Below are 22,935 nucleotides of genomic sequence, written 5' to 3'. Positions count from 1 at the left end.
GAAAAAAGTTATCAAAGCAGCAAACATTTATCTCTATTCCCTACAGAAAAAGGGAAACCTTTTTCACCCCTTCGTCAACTGAGAATAGAAGACACACCTCATTATCTCTCGATTGTCATCATAGCTGACACCCTACAGTCCTCCATCAGCCCATTAAAATCCGTCTTCGCTCTTAAAGGGCAGGCTCACCTCAGCCAAACATAAATTCAACCACATTTCTTTAATAGTAACAGACTTGCATTGGTAACCACTAGTAACTGTCATCCAGATTAAAATCTACTTGTTGGCATGAAAGATCATTCACTTGAAACCTCCACCTTCCCTGGCCAACTGACTGCCTCCCTCTGAAGGAAAACAGGGTTTAAGAAGCAAAGACTCGTAAACTCAGAAGACTTTTGAAATTTAAAACTACGTAAGCCATGAAGTAATCACATTTCATACTAATGGTGAAAAGGGAGGTCAAATTCAGTTTAAATAGAGGTTATATGACCATGTGACTCTAGGAATCTATTAAAATAAAATTAAGGCATTTCAACTTTAATATCAAACAGATTTAAAAATGCTGCACTTTTGTGACTTGTGGTATTCTTCACTTAAAGAGATAGAAACTTAAAATTACATTCAACCAGTACCAGCAATTGTTTGTAACAATTCACTTCATGCTCGATTGTTTGTGAATCCTTATTTCTCACACACAAGCTTCAAGCTCACATTTCCTCCCACCTCAGACCCAGGTAAGCTCACCCACACCCACCTATCCCTCATAAAAAATAGTTCAAATACCCATCCTATATTAGAGTCCAGCCTTCGAGGTCTGGGCGCAACTACCACTCCCTGTTACCCACCATTAGCCAAATGCTTCATATTCAAACATCCATTTCTCAGTAAATATTCTCAACAGAACCTTCTTCAGTGCCTTCCTTTCTCCCATGCATCCTCGCCCATTAAGTTGAGGGAAGGGAGCCCTGTGGCATAGGATCAAGGGCTACTTTTACCAGGCAGAGTTACTTTCTTTAGAATTACAATATAAGCGGAGATTTCTTAGATAAATTGTGTTTTTTTCAATTTGACTAAAATAGCAGGTTGGGAAGAGGGTCACAAGGTCTGATTATGATTAGCCTAAGTAAGATGTGATAATTGTTGCATCCAATAAAAATAGCACTATTTTTTGGGAATTCATTGAATGCAATAATTATTACATCTTGCGAGTTTTTCAGAAATAAGGGCCAGATGTATGATGATACCAATTTGTGATTTCCTAATTACGAATCACAAGGATCGCAATTAGGAAATCGCAAAATGGCATGTATGAAAGTGTGTCGAACACTTTCTCTGATTCCTAGGGGGTCGCAAATGCCCTACCTCATGAATATTAATGAGGTAGGTCACAATTTGAGACCCCCTAGTAATTACTAAAATCATGGGGATGATGGCCTGCTGGAGTCAGCAGGCCACCATGTCCATGATTGCCTTTAAATAAAGAAATATTCTTTTTTTAAATGCAGCCTATTTTCCTTAAAGTAAAATGAGTTCCACTGCCTGCTCTTAAAAATTGATTTTACAAACATTCACAAAGGGGAAGGGGTCCATTGGGGGCACCTTCCAAATTTGTGAATGGGTTACCACCTAATTGAAGTAGGTGGTAAAATGCAAATGTTTTGAGACCGCATTTATGGTCACAAAACATTCATGCATACCGATGCGATTCGGAATTAGGAAGGGACGCCCTCACCAAGCCCCTTCCCAATACCGATTTGCAAACAGGCCGATTCTGCGATTCTTGGACATAATTTTATCTTGCTTATGATCTGACATGAAAATAAAAACATTTAGCAATTCTTTTTGCACTTAATGAAGTACTGCCTTATGTTTAAAGTAGTATTCATCAGTCTCCATGCACATCCCAATGGGGGCACCATTACACAGTTTAGTTTTATTTTCAACAATTCAATTTGAAATTTTCATGAACTTCAATGAGGTTTATGATCTAGATTCATTGGTTTTTAGAGGTTTATGATCTAGATTCATAGGTTTGTATGATCTAGATTCATTGGTTTTTAGTACTTTATAGCCTGGCAATGTTTCACAAACCTATTGCTTCTTCAAAGTTATATTATGAAGTGATTCTCTGTGATATAACTTGGTATCACCCCATCCACTTTTATTCAACATATATGATCCGCAAACAGGTACTCTTGTTGGCAGAGAGGAAGTATTGTCTCTCCTCTATGTTTAGCACGGATGCATTACTTTGCAGCAACTGTGAAAAGAGTACATTAAATGTGAATTCGACCACAAAATATTTGGTTATTTGCACATGCTATGTGAACCATAAATAGACCAAGTGCCTAGCCCACTCTATGCCATTACAGCGAGCTCCAGACCCATGCGAATTTCCCTCCTGCTTGAAATGTGCTTTCGAGCAGGCAGAAGAAAATGTGGTCACTTAATGCACTGAATTAAAAAATGTGTACTTAGTAGCAACAATTGATGAGATAATTCATACCAGGAAAATCGTTAAACTGAATGAATAGCCATGCAATCTAAAATTTTGAGGGACAAAAACATCAGCCCCAGAAAGCTCAGACAATCCTAAATCTGGACTGCAAAAACACTGGTGTCAGTAAAGATAGTCACAGACTTTGCACTTGTGGCTGTGGAGTTGAATATAGTCAGGACTAGTCTTTGCAGCAAGAGCGCCCAGGGAAGAACTCAAATGGGTACCCATTATGAACTCAAGCCCACACTTCATAACATCATGGTTCAATGTACACAAGCAGAACAAGTGCAAACGTTTCTTATGGAAGCGACTGCACCAACAATGCAAGCTTTTCTTTCAATCACATAATAGGTACAGCACAGCTATGCAACAGCCAGCTTTAGCATGCACATACAGACAGACAAGCCCAAAAGGCAGGTACATTATGAGGCAGAGCAATAAGTCATTCAGAAACAGCCACTAGCCCAGTACTCCTTTTAGTAATCCCTCTTCCCCTGTTGATTTTGTGTTGTACGTTCTGGTTTAGCTAAGCTATTTAATTTCAGAGCAGTATGGGCCTTAATGCTTAGCCTTCAGAGGTCCTTAACATGGCTTTACTAGGAACCAAAAACAACCCAGGCAAATGTTGTCATCCCTGTCATTACTGCATGTAACTAGTGAGTGCAACAACAGGGCCTGATTCCTGTAAAGGGGATGGGGGGACCAGGGGCTCCACCCAAAAAAGTTTGAATATTTTTTCAAAAATTATGTTTTTACATCCCAGCGTTTATTAAGTACCGTGTCCAATCATTGAGTGGAATGGTGGAGCCTGGACACAGGGCTGAATGGCTCAATTAATGTGGTGCTGTTGAGGAGGGGGTGGATGAATAATAAATAATGAGTTTTAGCTGCATGGAACAAATGGTCTCAGTGCACTGACCAAAGGTGGGTGCATGGGTTTTCACACATCTGCATTTAACCCCTTCGACGCTCATGACGAGCTGAGCTCGTCATGAGTTACGCCTGTCGTACGCTCATGACGAGCTGAGCTCGTCATGAACCGTGGTTTTTTTAAAAACTCAGCGCACAGCGGGAAAAACCGCCGCGCGCATGGTGTCAATAAACACCCTCCCAAACACTACCACTGCGGAACCTTAATAAGCATGCATCCTCTGGATGTATTTAACACACTGCACTGATTTAGTAACTTGAAGAATTAAACGCAGAGCATTGAGTGGTGAATGGGAAAGATAAACAGATAACCATGCACTAGCTGCATTGCACAATGTGGACCAGAGAACCATTCATCCATAGTGGTATCCTAGGCAATTACATGTTCACAGTTCCTCCTTTTCCTTCATCATCACATGAGGACACCTTAAAATGTACAAAGTCTTGGTTTGCACTCCACAAAAGCAAAAGACTTCAATGTTAGCTCATCTATAGTAACACCCTACGCCATGTATAGGGAGTCTGACTTTCATCTTGGTTCACTAATAGCCTTGCAGTCATTGCAGTGGGGGTGAGGGCATGTATGTATTTAAGTTAATGATTAGAATCTATCACTTCTAACAATTGCTCCTTGACGGAATGGTACAATTTAATGTACTAAACTGAATTGTGTGGAAAATATAACATTATAAATACACTAGTTTAAATTTTGGAAATTCTTTATCATATACATATTGGATTCTCTGAGCCAAGCAATAGCAGACCCTCAACCTGCCCGTCCCTCTAAATCCCTGAATGTGAGCACTGATATTGATGACCCAGCAGGGGACAGGCAATACACAAATGCAAAAACAAATGATTTTGAAGTGAGTGTGGTGAGACTAGGCACACTTCCAATCCATTTGTTCTGCATTGTTTATTTTTAAAGTGACGAAACACTGCAGGCAGGAAATGTTATGCTGGACGAGCCCCAAACTACATAACTGCCACCCACCAGAAGTGAAACACTTACCATGCAGCCGGCCGGGAACATGCCCAGTGTCCAGTAGTGCCAGTCCTAGCCTGCTCAGCATATTGAGCAATCATATAAGCTGTGCAAAGAAATTGCTCAAGTACAAAGCACTGTACAAAATAAGGCATGATAAGGAAACACTTTGTCCTGTATTCAAAACTCTAAGCTAGTTAAAAAAAATGGATTCACATAAATCACAAATGTTACGGTAGAATGCTAATTGTTGGACCTGGCCCTTTCTGCAGGGTAGACCCAAACTGTTTTCCTGTTTCTCTCCTATTTTTGCTGAATATGTTTTTGTTGGCCATAGGACTCTTTACCTCTGCTAACCTGTGTTAAAGTGCCTCAGTGCTTAATTTGTTAAATATTAAGTCCGGGTGCTCAAATGTTTGTAGGAAGTCACACCCACTTCCCCCGACTCCACCCTCTTTGTCCACTGACTCCATCCACTTACTCTATTGGCTCCACCCACAACCTTAACTGGTGTAGAACAGAAATTAAAGTACCCACCAATCCTGAAAGATATTTTCAGAAGCAATATTACAGCGGAATAAGGTATAATAATATAGTACCCCTTTAATTCCTATTTGTCTACATCTTGTGCACCTCATAATGTTGCCCACTGTAGAAATGTGCCTCTTCTGAATCTGACCTGTTCTGCACATAGATTTAATTGTGCATGGTGGCACAGAATAGAACAATGCACGGTATCTATAATGCATACCCTGGGCTCTATAATCTGCATGGAGGAGGGCATCACTTCTACTTTACATGGGCACATTCTTAACCCAGTCATTCTCTCCATAGGAATATTCAGTGATGTTGAGAAAAAATAGTACAGAAGGCCACCCGTAGGCCTATCCCACCCCTTCCTTGTCATTTTGAGAATAACTAAATACCGTCTCCAGGCCATGGGTACAGTTATTAAGGTATCATTGTTCAAAACCCCAATTAAACATATCAAACCCATGTCAATCCCAACTTTTCCATATTTTGACAATGGTTGTTTTGAGTCACAGAATTGAAAGCCTGGGCAAGCAAAAGGAATGCTACATAAAGATGTAGATTTAGCTTCTCTTCTCGTTTGGTACAGAATCCCTGTCAAAAGCCATCTTGATTAAAATAAAGAACGCAATTTTTAAAAATCTGTTTCTGCTTGCCCAAGATCCACAAGTAATACATTTGAACACATATCATTTGGATTTTAGGGCCAATATGCATGCAGGTCCCCTGTCTCCTTTTCTACACGATGCAGACTAATCTAGTGTCACTATGTGACTCTGTAATCCACCATTTGATATTTATAAAAAGTAACATGTGCCCCAAAAGAGTTCTAGTAGTGTTATACAAGCCGCCATGCTGGCTACTCAAATGTTGGGGTGATGGCCTATTGTGAATCAAGCATCTTGAACACTAAAGACAGATACTCTCCATGTTTCATCCTCAAGCTTTAAAAGACCTGCAGAAACCTTCTAGCATCATAAAATCTTGTGATACTCAAAGTATCCCAGAGTGTGGCAAATGTATATCACTGTGGCAAAGTCAGACCATAATATGAACTTGATTCTCAATCCTACTACCAAATGCAGTGCTCTTCAAAAGGCTGTCTTGTACTCCCTAAAGGCCCTCATAGCCAAGCCCTCACCATACTTATAAATTGACCAAGATCAGTACTTCACTGGCAAAATAAGTACCAACAAGTCTCAACGTCAGCAGCACATTAAACTCACACTGACAAACAATAACAGTGTCTTACCTCACAGTATTACCTCAATAATCCAAAAATATCCCTTCTAGAAAGAAAATCTAAATTATTTAATAAAACATTGACTAGTAATATTAATAGCTCCTATAATAAGATTTGTGAGTAGTTCTACTCTTTTTGTTTTTTTGCAGTTTTACATAGAGCGAACTTGACTCAAAGGTATTGGAATGCTTTAAATGAGCACCAGTTACATTACACAAAGACACATTCATTGTTAGGCATGGGGAGATTAAGTGATTTGCCCAGAATTACAGGATGGTGAGCCGACGCCTAGACTTGAACAGAGTACCTCAATTCTAAAATTGGCAGCGCTGGCTGTTATGCCACACCTTCTTCCCTAATCTTGGGGAAAAGCCTGAAGAGTGCATATTCAATGGCATTCAATTGCAAGAGTGCCTTGCAAATGATGTGAGGACCCACAAACTTGCATGTTTGCATGCATTCACAAAGGTACATTCAAACAATGATGTATTCTTGTTGAGGGAAAAGGATGCAGTGCAGTGGGACTAATCCCAAAATTCGTGAGGTGTAGGAGAAGGGGATTGTATCAGGAAAATCAGCATCCCCCTAAAAGAAAAAGTTATGTGTGAACCCCATTTTCATATATGTTAACAGTGCTTTAAAAGGGCTGGTACTCACCGGTACTGAGTACCGGCACTTCTTAAATGTACCACCACTTCTCTTCTTCCGAGGAGAGTACCGGTACTCATGAAAAGGTAGGCTCGTGGCTGTCCTGGTGAGCCGGACTGGGACATGCCACTGGCAGCCGAGGCGCCACTTCTGCAGCCCCTTCCCACCCATCAGAGCCCCAGCTGAGCTATTCAGCAGGGCTCTTTTGAGTAATGACCGGTGCTCGCCGTCATGCTGTGCTTGACAGAGCTGAGTCCAGAGTCATTTTACCTACTAGTGTGTGCGTGTCATTTTCAAAGCGCAGCACTTCAGGTAGTGAAAAGTCAGTGCAGGGTAACACTTTGAACATAGAAATGTTATCAGATAAAAGGGTGGCGGAATCTCACACGTCCTGTCTCTTGATGTGAATGTTAATGCCCAGACAATGCGATCGAAGAGGCCCCTGGAGCAGTAATCTCACTGTTTTCTGCAATGAGGCACCTACCTTCCTAACGCCAAATGCCTCAAGTGGCAGGTCTGCTTCTTATGTGCCAATGCTGTGGCAGGATGTTTCATTTCCTTCCTGCCAGCCGCGCCCCAGTGCACCCATGAGATTCCCCTGCTGCATGGAGTTGAAGGAGGAAACCGGTTTTCGAGAATCAATCACCTGCTCACCTCCTCCTGACCTCAACATGATGTGCTATTGCTGTGCCCAGCAGAGCCCAACTTCTGCCCCAGACTCACCATGCCATTGTGAGTCTCATAGTGGGAGCAGGTGACACAGGCAGAGACACTGCAGCAGGGCTCGCTGCCTGACTCTCTGAAGAAGAGACAGGCTAGAGATCCACACGGTGCCAGCCAGCAGCTCCTCGGTGCATTGTTCAGACAGCTGTAAAGAGATCATTTAATATTCTCCTGCTGCTGACATTTAAACATTTTGTTACAATAATTATTAGGAGCTCCAGCACGGCATAGGTCCTTGCAAATGGGCATACTAGAGTTGTCTGTCTGCGCTGAATATGCGCTACCTTTTGTCTAAACTAGCAGTTTTGCTGATTTATTAGTAGTGCAAAGTGATAACATCCCTGCTTGACAGTGACACTACAATGCAGCACCCTTTATTTATCCAGCACAGTTAGATTTGCTACGTCAGAGATAACTCATGGGATTATCGTTGCCGCTGTCGAAAAGTCAGAGTTTTCTCTACTGACAGTTTGCACTCTGACCAATAAGTAGCTTAGATGGTTAATGCGCCTTTAAAAAGGCATATTGTATTGTACTGTATTGTATGTGGATAGCTCAGTGAGTTGCTGTTTTTGGCACAGAGATCCCTTTGTTATATGTGGTTTGGCCGCACCTGAAGCTGAGGTTGGGGTGGAGGGTGCTGATTTTTATTGAAATTAAATAATAGCTTCAAAAGAACATGCTGCAGAGTTTGACTTTCTTGTTGCTCAAATGAGTGTGATTTCTGATATTTGTCTATTTCCATTGACTTCATACCATGGTTATGCTCGCAAGAATGTGCCCCTCTAAGTGTTACACATCTAGTTGTTGCCTGACACTCGTAAATCCACTGAATCTATGAAAATGTCACACATAAACAATATGAAACATTAGCAGCTCTACTCAAATGTGTCATTTTTTTTATATTTATAGGATTCCCTCATTTTGCTAGTGAGAAAGTGTCACTCATATCGTTGAAATGTCACTCATAATTACAATGAAAATATGAAAATGTCACACATAGCAATCTGAAACCTTGGCAGCTCTGGGGTCCGTTCTGGCTATGTGCAGTCAACACATTCTCGTTGGACCAAGCATCTCTGATCGTTTCTACGACGGATATGACCTACATACGTGTGGCATCACTTCAGGCAAATCGTCCTTCCTGATCCATACTGTCACCGACCGCATCCTGTCTTGATAAAGACCTGCAGCGACCACCAACTGGGGCGCACTAGTGTCGAAACGTCGACGCCCAAACTAGGTCCAGAACACTCCATGACTCCTTTATATAACACCAGGATTCATTGGAGATCAATTAATTGTTGGCCTATCTGTCACTTGTGTATATAATTGTATTGATTCTTGTACATATATCTCAGCACTTGAAAACTTCTTTCACCAATTGTCACTGAATTGTATATGTGTGATGGTCGAATTTTGTATTGTTTGTTTTGTCACTGAATGAAGTAATTCAGCACAAACTAAATTGAATTCTAAATATAAACACTCATGAAATTCAATACCTGGCTAGATCATTTGTTTTGTTTTTTTCAGCTTGAGCATTGATTTCTTAGTTGTATATGTGTATCAGAGAGTTCTCACTGTTGTTTCTTTTGCATTTATTAGCATTTCTCAAAGACATTTGTCCTACCCAACAGAACAATTTGTTTGTTTAACCACTAACACCCAGGTTCTGAGGGACACAGGGTTACCCCGTCTTTTGTTAAGTCAACACATTCACACTATCCTCTGCATTTGCGTAAACATAGAAATCCTGGCAATCCCCTGGCAGTGACAATTAAAAAAGCCATGGTGAACTTGAAGAGTATAACATGGCTTTTAACATACCGAAATCTTTTGTGTGTCTGCTTATGTTTGTCTGTTTGCCTGCATTTGTAAGCCTGTTTTCTGTAAGAAGAAAGTGAGAGAGAAAGAATCAAGACACTCTCAGGAGGTATTTTAAAGAAAAGGGGTGGCCCTTTGTGTCTACATGTCTGCTCGGTGACAAAGGTTCATAAATAACGTAGTAGGGAGGGTTGGTGAGTGAGTGAGTGGATGGGTGTATGAGTGAGCAAGGGTGGATGTGCAGATGAATGGATGGATGAATGGATGGATAAGTAAATGGGTGAGTGAATGGATGGGTGAAAGAGGGTGGATGATTGAATATAAGGGCAGATGATGGGTGAATAAGTTAAATAGTGGATGGATGAATGAAAGGTAGAGATGATGGATGAAAGGGTGGATGATGAATGAGTGAAAAGAGGGATTGAGTGACAGGCTTGATGGAATGAAAGGGTGGATGGTATTAAGGAGTGAAAGGGTTGATGGATAGATGAGCAAAAGGATTGATGGATGAGTGAAAAGGTGGATAAAGAGATGGATGAGTGAAAAGATTAATGGATAGGTTTAAGGAAGGATGGATAGGTTTGGATATGAAGGGTGGACAGACGGAATGGTGAAAATCAGCTGAATGATGGATGAAAAACTGAATAGACAGCAACATTTAAACTGTAAATGGTGAACATCAGCAGGTAAATGGCTGGATGAAAGGATGAAGGGATAGATCGATGGAAGAGACAAGAAATATTTTCTGGGGAGGGTCATGATGATTTGCTTCATTTGCTTGGTTTCTTCCTACTCACTTGCTCAAAAATATATAGTATTGTGCTAAACAACCACAATTAACAGTATGGCATTAAGAAGGTGCAACTATTGCAAAAAAAGGAAATGTTAACATATTATTGCATTTCTCTTTCATTTTGTGTAATGAGTTAACCTGTTTTGTTTATATAAACACATTTATCATGTGTTTCTGTGTGTGCTGCAACTATTATAGAAGTCGGTAAGTATCATCATATCCTGCCCTTAGCCCCACCCCTAACCCTGCCCACTCACTACACCCGTAGCTCATTTTAATGGGTACCTGCACTTATTTTTTCCCATTTGAAGCACTGTATGTTAATAAATGTGTAACTGTGCACCATGGACATTGAAAAATATGTGTGTATTCCTGGAAAGCTACTGTAATGGTAATCTGTGCTTTAAATGGGCTGGTACTTTCAGGGATCGAGTACCTGCACATCTTTCATTTTCAAGTGAGAGTATCTGCACTTCTCAGCAGAGGTCTACTACGTTTAATGGGAGAGTACCAGCACTTCTCTGTAGCAGGAAGGTACTCTGGAATAATAAATACCAACACTTTCCTATTTCCATTTCACGCATCCGTTATACTGTCCCTGGAGCGCTCTCGAATGTTTTGTCCAATTGCACATTATGTGTTATCTATCCTGAACTAAGTGTAAGCCTAAAGGGGCAGATGTACAATTTACATCAGAGCTTTACGTAGATCAGAATTTGTGTACTAAAAAATAAATAATGCTGATGGTCAAAATGTATGTGTTTTTTAAATAGTGACATTGCTGTTAGGGAAATATGCAACTGCCTTCTTTGAAAAAATGTTCTTTAAATGTATTTGCTCCTGGTATGTCTTGCAGGACTGGGTATTTGTTCTTTCCTCTGGTATTAAAAGTTTATTAAACATGTGACTGCAAGTGGTTTTTTACTCATTTGAAAACTGATGTGGTTAGATCAGTTTTCATTTCTTTTGCTATGTCAGAATGAAAATAACATTTTGTGAAGTTGCACTCAGCAGAGCATCTGTTATGAACTGTGTAGGGTCCGGGCAGAATACCGATGTCTCTTTTGATGTGAATAGACATATTATTTATTATCACTCATAGCTTGGGTCGGGTAGCCCGGCAATGAGGATTATACAGCAGCAGTTTGTCATCTGCAGGGGAATTTGCAAACAAGCCCTGAGTATGATCGGCCCAGTGCACAGTGGTTGCACTTTTCCTAGCATGTTACATACGGTGTACATCAACCATTAAAGTACTAGACAGTAGCACATGTTATGAAACAGACATGAAATAGTTATCAATTACTTACTGCCTCCGAGGCCTGGTTCTGTGCATCACTCTGCTTGCTTCCTTGAATGACTGCAGCTGCGCCGTATGGTGGGGCAGGCGAAAAGGCAGGATCTTAATCTGATTGGTCATTCCGACCCAGGAAGAAAACCCTTCCAATTCAAGGTCAAGGAGGGAGTACAAGTCCTGGGCTAACAATTCATCATAAAGTTTGAATGCAGCATTGATTGGTAACAGCCGTAAGGCACTCCTGCTACCATGATTTACTTATGCTGAGCTAAGGCAAGGATGTCACGTCATGTCACTAGCTGTTTCTGGCGCTCCATGTGCGAGTAGAAGATCGCTAACTTGCACTACTAAACATATGTTGCTGACGCATGCACTGTAATAGGTAGACCCGGCCCTATGAAATAAGTGCCTGTGCTAAGCACCGGAAAGCACCGGCACAAATCAAGCACTGCCAGTGCTGAGCCTGTTGCGCTCTGAGCAACGCTTCTCTCGGAGCTCCGCTGAGCCTGTGGCTGTGTGCGCGTGTGAACTCGGCAGCACCCTTTTCCTCCTTCTTTCAGCCAGTGGCACATAGGCACTGTGGCTGGCAAGGTCTGAAGCACAGAAGCACGGAGCAGGCACTGAATCGGAGGCTTATAAGGGATTTCGCTTTTGAGGCGCGCACAACTTCTCAAAAAGTTTATTCCTCCCCTGGAGCTTGGGGTTGTACAAGGATTACCAGCCAGCGCCTTGTCTGGCTCTGTCCCAGGCTCTGTCAAGCCTGAGTTTTCGGCCCCGGTGGTTCAGTACAGCTCAGTACATGGTGCTAACGGCCCCGCACAGCGACCTTGCTCCGCGCCACAGCCTGCTGCCCTCAGAACCGGATGTGCAGAACGAGGCGTGCTACTTGTTAAAAATGTCGCAGGCTTAGTTAATAAAATATGATAGAATGGTCAGGCAGAACCTATTGGCTCGTATTTAGGATAGCTCTACATACACACTACATAGAAAATAGGAAATTCTTATTCTAAAAACCTCAGTGCAGTGCTTAGATCCCAGATTTCTGCATAACTGTAATAGCCATCAGTATCTCGCCTTCTTGTACCCTTGGCAGAAAAAAATTATTTGGTATTCTGTCTCTGCTGCATTGCTGCAGGCCGGACAACCCAAATTAGATAGAGACGCCCATTTTTTTTGTAAAAGCAAGCAATGGGAGTACTCCATACCTAAACTGTAGATATAACTTCATGGCAAGGGCCAGCGGGATATCATGTAAAACAAAAGAGGGTCCCTGAATCATAACATATGGGAGAGGAAGGCAGGGTACAATATATCAAAATCAGAGAATCTCTCCTTAACATATAATTATACAACGGGTAATACCTCAACCTTCAAAAGTACATTGTTTCACAAGACATTAGTTCATATTATTTTTTATTTTTTAACAAAAATATTTTCTTATATTCATTTTTTCAAGTGGATAATATCAACATAATTTCATATATGAACCCAGAAACTAGGTTCTCAGTAGAACTCAAACCATGCACTCAACCAACATCAAACATACCACTACAATTATACCATACACTATCATACTACCAGATATAGATAAACAAATCAATACCTATTACAAAACAAAGCATCAATACATGAGTTAAATCATAAGGAAAAAAAGCGCAGACACGCATTTTGGAGGGGAGTCCAAAAACCCCAATATCCTTCATCAGGGCACAGCTGGTCAATTAAGCATTGGATGATTAGTACTCATTAAAGAATTTCCAATAGGTTTCTTATAAGGAGTGCATAGTGGGTTCTATGTAGTAATACTCTGAGCTTTTGTTTCAACAATTAATCTTGTGGATAAACCCTAGTGAGAACTGGGGTCTCTCAAAATGATGCCCGATGTGGGCCAGAGGGCCTAAATGTATAGATCAAAGAAGAAGGACAAAAACACTTTCACGAGGTTCTCGATATTAGAATCTGTATGGGTTATGGTCCAACTCCAGGTATATACATAGATAGAGGATGGATACCGGTGCCAGAACACTGATGAGTGCTTCTAGGTCTGCGGTCGAGATAACGCTTCCATTGTCCGCAATCAAGATCATCCAGGGCAGGCTCTATTCTTTACTGATCTTTTATTTCTAACAATACTGCAGTCAGTGGGCCAGACCTAGAGCTCCCCTGTAACTGGGCCTGTTTTTGCTCCCTGTAACTGCCTATCAGGTCCTTCCTAGATGTTATCGACCACATTTCTTCTGCATTATTCCAAAAACTGCCCCTTCCCATGGCCACAGAAGTGTTCTTGATGAAAGCCAACCATGATAATTTGCTTGTACCATATAAGCTCAACACATCACTCAGCTCTTCCCTGTATGTAGCCAATTCTAGGGTACTCCACAGTCATCACCAGAATAAAAGAGGTCTAAAAGCAGGTTTGTCTGCAATTGGTCTAACCCCAAGGTCCATACAAAACAGTGTAAGCGGGGAGCTTGGAGGAAGGCTCACTAGTTGACTGGTGAAGGAATTCTCAATTTTTGCTATATAGCCAGACGGACGGTGACCTCAAATTTCAGCTCCATACAGGGCAGCACCCCTTGCTTGAGCTTTATAAATTTCCATCACCGGACCAACAGACTTATGGATACAACTCCTGTATACCTTTGCTAGTCCCCCATTGTCTGGGCCAGCTTTAAGCTTGCTTTCTTAATTTGAGCACCACAGTCCATTTTTTTGTGATCGTAATTTCAAGATACTAAAAAAAACAGACACCCTCTCAAGGGTTTCCCATCTCAAAGAGGATTTGGCCGGGTGCTATTACCTGCATTGAATACCATGTATTTGGTTTTCTGAAAATTAATCTCCACCCCCCTATTTTTACAATAACATAAAAGTTGTCTAGGGCCCTCTGGATTTCCATGGGCTACTTTGAGGGCAACAGGGTGCCATTGGCAAATATCATGGCAGGTGCTTTACGGTTAGCTAACTTGGGGGCATCAATATCCTTTTCTGCAATCAAAGCCTCAACTAGGCCATTAATGAAAAGGTAGAAAAGGGTCAGCCCAGGAGGCAGCCTTGGGGCACACCTCTGCCTACAAGTATGGGGGTGGTAAATTCACCATTATCGCCATACCTGGTTTGGGCAAAATTGCCTTCATTCAGTCGTTTCAGCTGATGGCAAAGATAGACTGGTGCCCCCAAGTCCAATAAAATAGCCCACTGTTTATCCCTCGGCACCAGGTCAAAAAGTGGGTTTTAATTCCACAAATATCAAATAGAGACTGCCTCCCTCTATGCACACTGTTTTCCAATGTAAAAGTTGTAACCTAAACATTTAGTTTATTGTGGACATCTTAGTTCTGAACCCGGCTTGGAGAGGACTAAGGGCATTGTACTCCTCCATCTAGCTCTGGAGTCCTCCCAACAGTATACTGGCAAATATTTTTTGTCTGACGTCAATAAGGCTAATAGGTCGATAATTATGAGGAAGGTGTGGTGATCCCTTTTTATGAATTGCTATAATTTGGCTCGACATTCCCTGCAGAATGGCTTTAAAAAAGGTCCACAGGTAGTGGTCCAAAATAGAAGGTTCACTACGGAAGAGGTCCCCAGGGATCTTATCTAACCCTGGAGACTTAGATGAAGCTACCCTGCTTAAGGCATCAGTTATTTCCTTAAGGGTATTTATGGGAGCATCAGAGCAGATTAATTGAGAAAGGTGAAACTCATTTCCAGCTAGCCATCTTCATCCTCTACCCTTAGAGATGGAGATTCAAAATGAGCCTTCCATGCATACGCCCCTATGTTGGGTTCTATTGACAGTTTACCTTCTAAGCAGCCCGTATTTACCACATTCCAGGAGGTCCTCATGTCATGAGTACTTAGGGCACTTCTCAGGGTGTCCCAAGTATCACATTCCCATCTTCTTTTCCCTTGTCAATGCTGCTTTTGTAGGCTGCCCTTTTTTCTCTTTTTAGCAGCCTATGCTTTGGTTTAATAGCAGAGATGAGAGTTGACTTGGTCGTACGGCAGCTATCACAATACCAGGAATGTCTTGATCTTATATTTTCACTTGTTCTTTAATTGGGAGGAAAAATATTAGCCATATTAGATATTAAGACTTGATGGTTATCAAAGATTTTAGAGAGGGAGATAGAGATGCCGTCAGTCAAAATAGATTGATTCATGGCCATAAGATATGGAATGATGGTTTGCTATAGAGAGGACAACTTTTCCTGAGATTGGCAGCTTGCTCCCCATCAAGCTCTCCCCGTGCAATTAGTCAATGTTAATCTGGCGTCATGTTGAGGTTTTGATTGAGATGCGCTCTTGAAACAAGGCAAGATCACTAGCATTATGGTCACCATCATGAGGGGCACAATCCTAAAATGCCAAGATTTTGTATGTACGAGAATATAATCTAAGATAGAGGCATGGCCTATTATATTGAGGTTTGATTCCTTGGTGAGTCAGATTTTGTATGACCGTTACATGCCCTTGATTAATCATTCAATGTGCGGGTGTTCATCTGAAGTATGAATTGTGTCCATAACAATAGCCCTTACTTGAACCTGTAGATCCACCATCAGGTTAGTCACCCAGACTGGCTCCTCTATGACTGCGGGTGAACAGCCACCTGACCCACCCTCCTGAAAGTCACCATCAGCTGAAGGCTCTGTGACACACTTATTGCATTTGGTCCTCATTCTCACTGCAGGTTTGGATTTCCCTTTTTTTTTTGACGGGCCCAGATTAGCGGCCTCGAGATGCAAGTCAGCATTGGATGTTTCACGTACCATTGCACAAGTCCTTGGCTGGAGCTTAAGAGAGTTAGTGCCAAACACTGGTGATGTGCATGATACATCATAATTAGTCAAAGGTAAGTCTAGATCCGGGGTTAAAGATAAACGCATTTCAGTTAGTTTCATTTCGGTGGCCACCACACCTATAGCTCTCTGAAGCATCCTGTCAATCGAAGTTGGTTGAAAAGTTGTTATGGATTGCGAGGGTAGCATTTGTTTTTTCCCAGCACAGGATCACTACCCCATTTTTGGATTTAAGGATAATACGTTAGGGTAAATCAAGACTCCTTAATGTCTATTGGTCACGTTCTGCCCTACCGCTAGCTACAGATGAAAGGGGCAACCCGGTACAAACAGGAAAAAGTTAACAGGGACCAAAGTTTAACAAGGCTTGCACAAGCCGCAAAATAATAAAAGACAACTGCATGGTCTCAACAGTAATATGTATGCTGTCAGGGTGTTGTGGTACTAACTTTGGATCCTTCCGATGGCTTATTAGATCAAGTCCAGGAGTCTCCACAGACATGCCTCAGAGGGGTGGCCCAGCCCAGCCTCCTCCGGGCTCTGACAAGTGTAGACGGCATCCCCACGCACATCCCACTCTTTTATGCACCTCCTGGTTCAGGGTAGATGGAGTCCCCTGAGGAAAGTGCTGGTTGCTGTGGAAGCTGCCTTTATGCACCTCCTGGAGCAGGGAAGATGTGTTGGCGCAGAGACAGCTGGGGAATTGAGTCCCCAGAGGAAAGTGCTGGTTGCTGTGAAGGGCTATCCCCATATAAAATCTGGACTTCAAGGCTCAGAATGAAAAGCAAAAAGTAAATAAAGCACCGTAGCTAATGATTTTTCTCAGATTGGTGGGGACCTGGTAGGTCAGTCAATCAGTCAGTCAGTCAAAAGACTGTTTATTTAGACCATGGGTCCTTAAACATGTACAGGCCTATAAACATAAAACCTCGATTTAAAAAAACAACTTTGGCGGAGAGCTATACAATACCCGTAGAAAACACCAAATCCAATATAAGAATCGTCTTAAATATAAAAATATATCCTATATAGCAAATATTTAGATTCCAGAAAACACTTGTAAAACTGGAGTATAATTTATTAACTAAACAGCAGTAATAAAACGTCCATTCTACATGTTTTGAAAATCTTTTTTAACTTTAAGCCTGCACTTCCCTATTGCACATGCTACATGTACATGCTACATCTAATCAGTGCATTTTATTTAACAGGTCTATTGCCTTTGTACCGTTCTTAACCTCATTTAGGAATATTGGTCGTAAACACAGTTTATGTGCATCTAGAACATTTAGACAATCTAATAAGATGTGCAGAATATTGCATTTTGTGCCATGGTTACAGGTACATTTCCCTTTGTAGTCACTCATGGCCCTATTAATCTTATCATTCTCATAACATGTATTTATCCAAATCGTTATTTTTAATGATTCGCTACTTAGCCAATGATTGGGAAGTATATCCATATATGGAAACTGTTGACCATCTTGGCAAGATTTTATCATAAAACATACAGAACTTTTCCTGTTCTGGCACCCGCACTGTTCTCAGAGTGGCGGGCAGATCCGCTATAAATAAGGACAAAAGTAACGGGGCCAAGACACACCCCTGCCTAAACCCATTTTCAATCAGTATCTTCTGTGAAAGTGTTCCCTCTGTATCCAAAAACAACCTCGGCCCAATTCTGAGTATGTAACCTTTGTATTGAAGACAGAACCCTGAGGAATATCCAAGTCACCTAGCTTTTCTCATAGCCTTTCTCAGTCTACCAGGTCAAATGCTGCCAGGAAGTCTACGAAACAGCAGAACAGATTACTCCCCTGTTCCATCGACCTCCGAGCCATTGACCATAACACAAAACAGTGATCAATTGTAGAGTGGCCCTCCCTAAAGCCACCCTGCTCTGGAGGCACAATTTGGGTTTCCTCAGCCCACTCCTATAAGTTTTCCAAGATTATTTTAGAAAACACCTTTCCTATTATGAGAACCTGGCATATTCCTAACAATAAAGTTTTACAAAAACAATAACTAAATGTGAATTGCCTAAAGACAAGTTAGGAAGCTTAAGTTATTACACAAAGGACACACATGTATAAAGGTTATAGCTGGAGGTTTATTAGTAATCACCTCATCCATCAGTAGCTGGTGAGCAACTGACAGAAGAGGAATGTCGAACACATATTCTAAGTTCTACATTCCATTGACTTCTCAACCATGAACACTAAGAAGGAGAACACCACACATCTACCTTCTCACATTAAGGAGAATGTGAAATATACAATTACAGAATTACAATAAAAACAAATGGATGTAACAAGGTTACAAAAGAAAAAGAAGAACTAAGTAATATAATCATTCAAATAAGATGGCATGGTTATTTTCCGTCCACTTCTTCTGAGATCTGAACAAAACAACTGAAGAGTTTTCACATTGATCTTCCTTCTCCAAATCCATTTTTGAACAGATTTAAGAATCACACGAAAAGATTTTGTGAATTTTGACCATGACAATGTACCCACAGGCGCTTTTACTCTAACAATGTCACTTACTTTTGCAACAACCTGCTTGACCCTTTTGCTTTCATCAAACTTTTTTTGTTTTTAAGTTACAATCTCACCTCTCTTCCTATCCAAATTCCCACACGGTTATCTTTCATAACTTTACTCCAAAACATCCAACCTGGACATAATTTTGTAGTGGGAGTTCCACCTTTAAACAACTCAAATGGAGATTTCCCAGAAAAGGTGTGAGTAGTAAAACGATGAGCCAAAACACATGTCTGTAATTCATCTTTCCAATTTAAGCAATTAACTTTAAACAATTGAATTTTCTCTTTTATTACCCTATTGAATCTTTCAACAGTACCATTAGCTTCTGGATGATAACTTGAGTATTTTTAATGAATGATTCCACATGTTATCAAGAAATCCTCCATTTGTTTAGAACACAATTGAGGACCATTATCTGACTAAATGGTTTTTGGAAAACCTTCTCCTTTGAAAACATCTTGCAAAAAAGAAATCACACATGTAGAAGTCACCTCTGACGCACTAGAGGCTTCCACCAATCTTGAATATAGGTCAATGAGAACTATCAAATAAGGTGGATTATGTTCACTAGAAAGTGGCCCAATGATATCTATAGCAATGTCTTCCCAGGTACTATTAGGTAATTTTCAACAGACCATAGGTAAAGTCCGAGGAGTAGGAATCTTATCACTGCCTTTACATTGGAAATACTCCCTTACTTAATGCAAACTTTCCAAATCCATCCCAGGCCACCAGAAACTAGCTCTCAACCATCCTTTGGTTTTTACAATCCCTAAATGGCACTGGTGAGCTTGCTCAGTTAATTTCCTCCTAAGAGACAAAGGAGAAATCAACTTTGTACCTCTTAATAAGATACCATTGTCCCCAGAGAAATCATCGGAAATCATTTGCCAAGTTTTTGATAATGAACTATCAAGCATAGTATTGGATTTAAGCATGCTCATAACATTCATTAATTCACAATCCTTAAGTACTTCCTCTTTCCATTCTTTTTCATCTATTATCCCGGAAGAAATTTCACAAACACTTACCTCATCCTCAGATGTTTCCAGTTTCTACATCTCCAACCAAACAAGGCCGCCAAACCTATTGGCTTTGCTTGTTCAAAATAGGCTCAGGACTTTTAGTGTGTTGTGTTTTAAAATGTATCCCTTTTGTAGTACTACATAAATACATTCCATATTCCCTCCAAGTTACGCCTGTCTGCTCTGTGCCATAGCATTCAGGGAGTTGATTTCAGGTTTATGTAGTGACCCTTGTGGCTCACTCTGGCAAGTATTGTGATTATTACTTGAGGTGTATTGTCACACCCCTGAAATAAATGCTCTAGTGTTTTGGGGCCATATGTAGGTAATCTCTATTCGCCGATTCTTAAATACCGAAGTTTACCGATTCGGTATTTAAGAATCGGTAAATAGTATGTAGGTAAAAATGTGGTAAATTTTACCAAATTGGTAATATTCGGTATTTTAGAATCTGTATTTACCGATTCGGCAATTACCATTCATTCCTGTTGGCCTGGAGGCCCATAGGAATGAATGGGAAGCCATTCACCATTACCGATTCAGTAAATACTGAATCAGTAATAGGGGGAACATATTCAAGGGTGGCAGGGTGTCACATTGACACCTGTTGCACCCCTGAATCGTGCATGTGTGCACATTTGCCACACATACATGCCCTAAGGGCATGTATGTCTGCCACATGGCACTTTTACAAAAGCACAAAATTGCTTTTTTAAAGATTTTCGATATTTACCACCAACTTGTAGTTAGTGGTAAATAACTAATCCTAAGTCAAAAATGCACACACTTGAGTGCTCCCTACATAGGATTTTAGGATTCGGTAATTTACTGATTCGGTATTTTAAGGAATCGGTAATATACAGAATCCTTAAATTACAGAATCGGTAAATTACCGAATCCTAAAATAAAGCCACCTACATTCGAAAAAGCTTAATACCGGACGGTAATGGCAAATTTACTGTTTTTCGGCTGTTACCGACCGGTATTAAGCTACCTACATATGGCCCTTGGTGTTTTTACAGATGTTTTCCTAACATGTTCCGTAAATCATTGTAAAAGGTGAACCAGACTTTACTACAATTTCAATGTAAACACCCGCAATTTTTGTTAAAAAAAATTGGCTTGCACCTAACGGATTGGTAAAGACTTACAGCATAAATGATGCCGTGTACACAACTATTAGTCTTTGCATCCTCTCCAATTGATATTTTACAACATTCACCCTCCACTACATACTGCACTTGAGGAAAAGCACATCTCTTCTTTCATACACTTGAAAAAGTCAAACGTTGCACACAATAAGATATTTTTTTACTTTACAGTTGAACATTTCTCATATGTTGAATTATAGCAACTGCCACAGTGGTAGTAACCCAGCACGCTGGGATCCTTTGATGGAGTGACTATGATTTCCGTGACTGGTAAACGGCAACCGGGAATTCTAGGAGGAGGGATGCCACATTTCTGATACTTTTGTCAAGTCCAGCCATACTCGCAGGACCTGAACAAGTTTGTGGATCCCCTCCCGGTGACAAGCTTTATATACACACATATAAAGTGTTAACGAAAGGCACTATCGAGCCAATGTGCGAATGAACACCGTGAGATAAGGATACAATTTTACACGGCAATCATAGTACATATACAGACAACCAAACCGGTGTCTCTCTCATTTAATAGGATTTAAATGACTGGCGAACATTCCAACTTTACTGAAATTAAAAACAGGCCGTGCCACAAGCCCTGAAGAGTCGCTGTGAGGTGTTCTCACACGACGAAATACGTGTCGGCTGGTTGGATTCATTAAACTACTCCTTCTTTGGAATGTACACAGGATCCGGCATCTGTCAACTTATTTGCTATAATTTTCATTAACTGAATTGTTACACTAAATATACAGTGTATTTGTGTGCGAGAGCATTGCTGTTTTACTTCTGTGAAGGTCTGTTTCAGATTTTCGTCTGAACGGTCAAGGGGTCAGTCCGTTCGCTCTTTACGCACCTACCTAGTATCAGCTATCATTATACTCTGAACGTCCAACCCAGGCAGAGCGCTTTCCTCACTGAGTACCTAAATAACCCCATCAGCCGTAATTTATGATTTCCTTTAAAGTTAAGTCTATATTTACCCATAATTTTTCCTATAAACACTTGAGTGAGAATGTAAACCAATTTGGTTATGAATAAATTATTCGTGACATGCCAACTCAGCAAGGAAGGGCACATTTTTAATGCAGCAACATAATCATCAACGGATTCTGTACTCCCCTCTTTCCACTGGGAAAAAATTGCACCTATCCACTTCTGTGCATGCATAAAGACATAAATATGATAAAACATCTGTCACCTCTAAAGCTTGAGATTTTCTCTCAGTAATGATTGTAGATCCTGAGACCATCATGACCTAAGAGTTGCAGTAGATTGTTTTCTTCTAAATGGTGGAAGTTCACGATCTTCAATTATGGAAATATAATTCATAACATTTTCACTCCACTTCAGATATTCCATTACTAGATATCATGGACAAGTTAGTAAGGCTAGGGGAGGACTATGAGAAAAGGTCTTTGTTGCCCACATAATGTCAAATAATATACCAGATTTGCAAAGCACTTGCAATTTTCCACAAAAAGGAAAGCATTGCATAAAGATTGAAAGACACTTTCCACTGTTGCTATTGTTGAGTAAGATTCCAAGTACCTGGGATTATTCAGAAATTTGCACAGACATTGTACAAATAGGCCTATTTTTTTTTCAAAGCAAAATCTCAAACAGCGTTACAGAAGAAAAGAATATTCAAGACCCCCCCCCCCACCCTCCTCCCATCTTTCATATGTGTTGATGATCAATGATACAGGTACAGATAAACATACACAATAAAGAGAAAAAAAAGGAATAGTAGTAACAAATAGTTTCATAACAAAGTAATATGTCAATAAAAAAAAAGGTATTATGGGTATCTGTTAATCCTATTATGCCTCTGAGTCCCCTTGCCCTTGTTGGTCAATCCATTTAGAAAATTCTCCCCAGATTTCAGTCCCCGTCCTCCTTTTCTTCAGTCCTTTCTTGGCATATACAGACTTTTC

The sequence above is a fragment of the Lissotriton vulgaris genome, chromosome 8, assembly GCF_964263255.1.
Source record: "Lissotriton vulgaris chromosome 8, aLisVul1.2, whole genome shotgun sequence".
NCBI classification, from domain to species: Eukaryota; Metazoa; Chordata; class Amphibia; order Caudata; family Salamandridae; genus Lissotriton; species Lissotriton vulgaris.
The sequence above is the reverse complement of the archived record's forward strand: the minus strand, read 5'-3'. Positions refer to the sequence as shown.